The 7,257-nt window shown below is 36.9% G+C and overlaps 1 protein-coding gene across 1 annotated transcript in view; it reads left to right on the plus strand.

The window, feature by feature from the left end:
* Positions 1 to 7,257, plus strand: part of UBE2G1 (ubiquitin-conjugating enzyme E2G 1) — an 88,164-nt gene that overhangs the window by 606 nt on the left and 80,301 nt on the right. The gene's annotated exons all lie outside the window — the stretch shown is intronic.

Below are 7,257 nucleotides of genomic sequence, written 5' to 3' on the forward strand. Positions count from 1 at the left end.
GGTGAGGCGCGCCAAACTTCTGCCCGGGCAGCGCCGGGTCCGCGTAGTTGTGGCGGACAACAAAAGCGCCGGCCTCTGCGGCCTGGTCGCTGGCGCACGGGGTCTGAGAGCCCGGCGGGGCGCGGGACGCCGCCTCGCCTGCCTCCGCCTGGCACGGGCTCCGGCTGCGCCGCCCGGCTGGGGGAGGGGAGGAGCGGGCCGAGCCGAGAGCCGCTCGCTGGCCAGCTCGGGGCTTTGTGCTCCGAGCGATTCTGGCTCCTGTGCAGGCCTGCGGGGCCCCGGGGCTGCGGCCCGCGGGCTCTGGCTTGGGGCGGCGGCCGGGTCTGCCTCCCCAGAGGTGCCTGCGTCCCCCCTCCCCCATTGTCCCGGCCTCCGGCCGTTTGCGGCTTCCAGGTTGACTTTTTAGGGGGTTGGCTCCGACTCTGCTAGGACTGTGTGAGCGGAGCATGCGCATTGGAGACGTACGTGTGCGGAGTGAAAGAGGGGGAGGCGGGTTGGTGGCTTCACAATGCCTCCCCACGTGCTGCCAGATTTAAAGAGAAATGAACCAGTAGTTAGCTTCTGCTGCCCAACGCCCGGCGGCTGTCCTTCTCGATTCTGGCGGATCTTCACCTCTCCTCTCTACCGCCGGAGGCCCTGAGCCGTCGGCAAAACCTAGAGGCTGGAATGGACATCCGTTTTTGCAATAGGTTTACAAAGAGTTTGAGGTGCTGGTTAAATCACCTTTGTGACTTTTTAAGGAAAAGGTTGTCAGGGTCTGTTACAGGTTGTATAGTTAGGTTTATTATTAGACCATGAGCAAGCAAGTTTGGACACATACTGAAGTTCTGGATGGTCAGGGGGAGTGATCTAGACTGAATGGAGAAGTTCTGGTGATCTCTGTGTCCATCGCAAATAATGTATTGGACAAGCACTGAATGAATAACAACTTTATTGTATCTTGTAGTTGCAAACACAGCTTACTGTTCTGTGTTTTTTTTTTTTGTTTGTTTGTTTTGGTGGAAGGAATTAAGATGTTATTTTGTTTCCCTAAGAATTCCTTGATCAGAATAAGTTTTAATTATGTGAACTATTAAACAGTATTAAATATTAAAACAGTACTCAACTTAAATAATGGGAAAGGTGTGTATATATATATATTTATTTAAAGGTGTAAAAGAAGTTAAGCAGTTGCTATGAAAATAAAGTATGACTAATAACAGTGTTAGCAGTAGCAGTATTTCAAAATTCTTTCCAACCTACTTGTGAACAGACTCTAAATTTCGATAGCCAGTTGGTTCAGTTTTGCACTCTTAAAAGATTAATCCCAAATATTGATAAAGACATTTTCCAAAACGCTTTCTTAACGGATGACTTTTTGTTAAGGCTTACCAAGATACGCTTTAAGGTTGGAGGACAGAATGATTTAGTTTGTAATCTTTCATGCCTTATTATAAAATTACTTAGCTGCCGATTACTTTTCTTGCCTTCTCAATCAGAAACAAGGACTGTTGTTAATATTTTCTTAAGTTTTTGAAGGATATTAATTAACATACTCAGAATATATGAAGTAGGCCAAGGCCAGTGCATTAAGCAAAATGTGAAAATATCAAGTTTATTGGAAAGACTTGATAACTACATACTGAAATAAAGGCCCTGTTTAGTCTTTAGTAGTACATTGTTTGAGCTTTTTGGTTCTTTAGATATCATTTGAAAACAGGAAAAATGGTAAACTGTTATCTCTTGAACTCATTTAGAGTGAATTTTTGAAAGGCTTAATAATAAATGCTTTAAAAATTGTGTAATATATTGAACTGAGTAGACACTCAAACCTAAGCCATTCTAGGTGGTAGAATTTTGGAAACTTAAAATAGTGGCCAACAGTGGTTAGTTTACTAAGCCCCTAGTCTACCAGTCCTTAAGGATTTTACTTTATTACTTGAGGGGAGAATTTATTTTGTGGGTTTGTTTTCTTTTGTTGGTAATTGTAATGAAGAACCCGGTTACTTTGAGAGTGAAGTGGAATGGTTCCTTGGGTTGCAGTTACTGTGGTGCAGGCCTATATACTATGTAATAGAATGTTAAGCAGTGTTCTTGGCCACTACCCACCAGATGCCAGTAGTATACCGCCTCAGTTGTGACAACCAGGAATGTCTCTGTTGCCAGATGTCCCCCGAGGGACAAAGTCATCCGAGGTTGAAAAACCTCTGGTTTAAGGTGTTTTGGTTAAGACCAGAATGGCTGTTGTGAAGCAAGTAAGAAATACATTCATGAAATCAGATAGGTTGTATTTCTTTGTGGGTATTATTAGACTATCACTTATTCCTTTGCGAATTCAGCAGTCACAGTTCAGCTTTTGCAGTGCATAATGCTAAATACTAAGAAATTCCACAGCGAAAGAGATGATTTAAATTTTTCAAAAAGATATAAGCAGTGGTTAAAAATACAGAGGATAGAAAAGGTATCATCTTTCCACCCTTGACCCAGACTACTTTTTTTTTTTTCGGAAGCAACCATCATTGATAGTTTCTTGTGTGTTTGAGTTCAGTTCAGTCGCTCAGTCGTGTCCAACTCTGTGACCTCATGGATTGTAGCACACCATGGGGTCTTGTGTGTTTATATGGGCTAATGTTTACTGAGAACTAGTATGTACCTGGAATTGTGCTGAGAGCTTTATGTATATATCTCATTTAATCCTCCTAATAAGGAAATTGAGGCTAAGAGAGTTTAAATTACTTATCCAAGGTCACACAGGTAGTAAGTGTATGAATCTATTCATATTCAGGACCTTCCTGTTAGAAGCTTTATTTTTAATTTGCAGCGTTGTCTTCCAGGGAGCAGCGATTTAATATAACTGTGAAATACGGTTTTATAAATTTAAATATTCAAGGTTAATTTATCCACTAACTACCAAAACGATTGGGGAAATATTCCCATCTTAATAAAATTTTATGCACAAAATAATGCACCCTACAATCTAAATGATATTCTTAAGGTAATCATAAAAGGATGTTTTAGCCACTGTTAGTTTAGGAGCAGCATTCTGCAGAGTGTCATAGGTTGAAAGCAGCACTAAGCTTTTTGGTGTTAGCAGTTAACTTGGGGAAAATGAATTGTACTAATTGGTCATATTCCCTACTCTAACCATACTTACTTTATGACAAGCATTTATAAAGAATAAGAGAATCTTTTTTTTTTTTTTAAGATCACTTGAGGTTTTTTAACAATGACAACATAGATTTTCAGTAGTTGCTTTCTCATAGGTACCTGTCATTCCAAAACTAGGAAGAAGAATCTCTTTATGCAGTAACAATAAATAAATTGAACTCCTTTTATTGTAGAAAGTTTGATTGTATATTTTAAAGTAATCTGGAACATTCCCATATCTCCTTGGCTACCTATGTAAGTAGGTTGTGATGAATTATATGTGTTTCTCAGACTTAATGTGCAACAAAATCACATGGGAGTATGTTAAAAATACAGATTCCTGGCTTTACCTCCACAGAATCTTAGTCTACATGTCCAGATGGGGCCCAACAAAGCCAAGTCTTTAAAGCAGTTGTTTTTGTTGATTGTGAAACTGTGTTCTGAACCCCACACTTCAACAGTTTCCCTAAGCTATTTTGTCATCCCTCTGGAGGGCCTTCTGCAAGGAGTCCCATTCCTAGTTTTTGTGGGGTGCTGTGTTTTGTTACCCTGGTGTTCATAGGATATTGAAAGAATGGTGTTTAAAAGGAGGAATTAGATTTAATATTTCGTATTGGCCTTTCTATAATGTATTGGCACTGTGACATAAAATTTCATTAATAATCTTAAACAAGAAAAAATAGAGTATTGATTATTGAAAGGGACCACCCTAGTGGTAGAAGAAACTAAGGTGATGAGCACAATGTTATTCTTAATGGTTGTAAACTCACATATTTAGAAATGGAAGAAAAGCCTAAAAGTAAGCCTTATATTGCATCAAATTACTATTTATTTTAATAGAGTTTGGGGAATTTTTAATTCCAGAAATCATTACACTGTTCCAGATATAATGCAGCTACTATATGCTGTCAGAAAAAAAGTATAAACCAAACAAACATTGTGGTTGAAGAAGGGATGTTAGATGACTTGTAAATCCCTGTAGTTGAGGGGGAGCATCAAGGAATTAAGCATCTAATGTTTTGTTACAGAATCTTACTTCAAAATATATACATATACATATATTAAATCATTATGTGTATATCTTACATACAGTGTTATGTGTCAATTCTATCTCAGTAAAGCTGGAAGGAAAATCTTTAATTCTTGACATTAAGGAGTAAATATTTTAAGTTATAATTTCTGTTGCTCAGTGAATATTTTTGATATATAATGCAATTTAGTTTTTTATAAGTATTGGTAGTTTAAAATAAATGGTAGTTTAATTTTAAATTTAGAATGAACATACTTTCTATATTGTGTAACAGTTGATTTCACTTTCTCAAGTACCACTGAATATATCAAGATGTTGAGGTAAACATTTGTTTACCTATAATTTGTACATGTTAGTTTATTAGTATAATCTGTACTTAATGTAAAGTAGTACTAAAGTATATGGTTTTATTATATAGTTTATATAAGTTAATATACTTTATATTTGGTGATGTGTGTGTATATAATGGTGATGTTGTGTATGTTAGTCGCTTAGTTGTGTCCGACTCTTTGCAACCCCGTGGACTGCAGCCCGCCAGGGTCCCCTATCTGTGGAATTCTCCAGGTGAGAATACTGGAATGGGTTGCAGTTTCCTTCTCCAGGGAATCCTCCTGACCCAGGGTTAGAACCCTGGTCTCCTGCATTGCAGGCAGATTTCTTATCTGAGCTATAGGGAAGTCCCAAACATGCCTTAAGTATTAATAGAGTGATACTGAGTATGGAAAATCTGAAAATCCTTTCACTACCTCAATATTACTGTTGCTTTTTGACTTTTCAGGTGAAGCGTGTTTGCAGGTATCAAAATTTTCAATCTTTGGGTTATTTGATCTTGTTTACTTTAGTGCAGATTTTATTGAGCAGGGAATGCTAGTTTATTGTAAATTGTAGCAGGCTATGCTTTTGCTTCAAGCAAATAAAATGCTAAGCATTCTTTTGTTTTAATGAACTGACTTCAATTTAGGATGAAGAATTTTTCATTTCTAGATTATTGAGAAGTATTTTTGTTAGAATTTAAAACACTAGTTGACCTCCAAAAATCTGTTGAACGGCAACTTTGACTGGTTTGTAGGAAATAACTTTTCAGAGAAGAAAGCATAGTATTAATATATGCTTATGGAACCATTCTGGCCAAGCAAACATAATATAATTATATCTGGTTGAAAGCGTTTCAACTACAGAAAATTACAAATAAGAAAAAGCAAATATTTTGCAAATTTTGGTAATGAACATGAGTTTTTGGTATGAACAGATAAATGAGGGGATAAGAATAAAATGCATCTTTAGGAAATAAGATGTTATCTCTGTGTGTGTGTGTGTGTGTGTATATATATATTTTTTTTTTTTGCACTAGTTCAAGATACTATTAGACTAATTCAGGTAAATCAGATTTTGTTTTTTCAGCTGTGCCATGCTTGTAGAATCTTAGTTCCCTGACCAGGGATTGAACCTGTGTCCTTGGCAATGAAAGTGCAGATCCTGGCCACTGGACAGCCAGGGAATTTCCTAAGTCAATTTTTTTTATCAGTGCTGTTCCCTTGATAGAGTTTGGCCCTCAGAGAAATTGCTAGGAAAAATTCTGTAATTTATTGCTGTTGCAGTAGACATGTGTACTTCTCTTTATGATGTGAAGTCCTAGAAAATTTTTGAAAAGTCAATTTTTGTAAGTAGAAATGTTTACCTTTTATTAAATGTTTTTATGCTTTTAATTATATTTTCAATTTTATATTCTTATATAAGATGTATTTTAACTAGGAGTTTATGTTTCAAGACAAAGTAATTCTAGACAAGGTAGACATGGCACCAAAAGCATGATCTATACAAGGTAGTATTGGTAAACTGGACATCATCAAAATAAAAAAACTTCTGTTTGTGAAACACAAAAGAAAAAGCAGGCTGTAGACTGGAAGAACAAAATTACAAACTATCTGACAGAAGATTGTTCTAGAAAATATAGACCTCTTTAAAATTCAACAGTAAAAGAAAATGAACAGTCTGTTTAGAAAATGGGCAAAAGACATGTACAGACATTTCAGCTGGTAAATAAGCAAATAAAAAGATGTTCAACATCATTAAATACCAGGGAAATGTAAATTGAAACCACTGAGGTATCACCACATACCTATTTAGAACAGCTAAATTAAAACAAGTTAACACCACATGCTGGACAGGAGAAGCAGAAAAACTTCATCTCTCACATGTTGCTGGTGGGGATGTAAAATGGTACTGCCGCTATGGAAATAGTTTGCAGTTTCTTGTAAGACTAAATATACACTTACCATACAACCCATCAAGTACACATTGGGCATTTATTTCAGAGAAATGGAAACTTATATCCTCATAAAAACTTATCTGAAAATGTTCATAGTAGCTTTATTAGTAATAACTGGTAACTGGAAACAACGCAGATGTCCTTCATTGGGTGAATAAACCGTGGTACATCTGTACTACGGAATATACTACTCAGAAATAACCTGATACACAAAACAACTTGGATGATCTCAAGGGAATTATGCTGAATGAAAAAAAGCTAATCTCATAAGGTTGCATGTTCTGTGATTCGATTTATATAAAATTCTTTTTTTGATGTAAAAAACATAGAATTGACAGTCAACCATTTTCCAGTGTGGTTTGGTAGTGTTAAGTTTATTCACAGTGTTGTAAAAAAACAACCCTCCATAACTCTTTCATTTTGAAAACCTGAAATTCAATAAGCAAATCTCCCTTTCCACTTTGACCCCAGCCATTGCTAACCACCGTTTTATGTTTACAGTTTCTCTGCATTTGATTCATATGAGTAAATTCATACAGTATTTGTCTTTTTGTGACTGGCTTGTTAGCGTAAGGTTTGTTGTAGCATACAGCAGGATTTCCATCCTTTTGACACTAAATAATACTCCCTCGTATGTATGTATACCGCATTTTGTTAATCCATTCATCTGTAGGTGCATTTGGGTTGCTTTCCTCTCCTGTGATTATTGCTGCCATGCACATGGGTGTGAGATATCTCTTCAAAACCCTGCTTTCAATTCTTTTGAATATATAGCTGGAAGTGGGTTTGCTAGTTCATGTGGTAGTTTTTTTTTTTTTTTTACTGCTTTAAT

This window comes from Bison bison, unplaced genomic scaffold, assembly GCF_000754665.1.
Source record: "Bison bison bison isolate TAMUID 2011002044 unplaced genomic scaffold, Bison_UMD1.0 scf7180017864249, whole genome shotgun sequence".
Classification (NCBI taxonomy): Eukaryota; Metazoa; Chordata; class Mammalia; order Artiodactyla; family Bovidae; genus Bison; species Bison bison.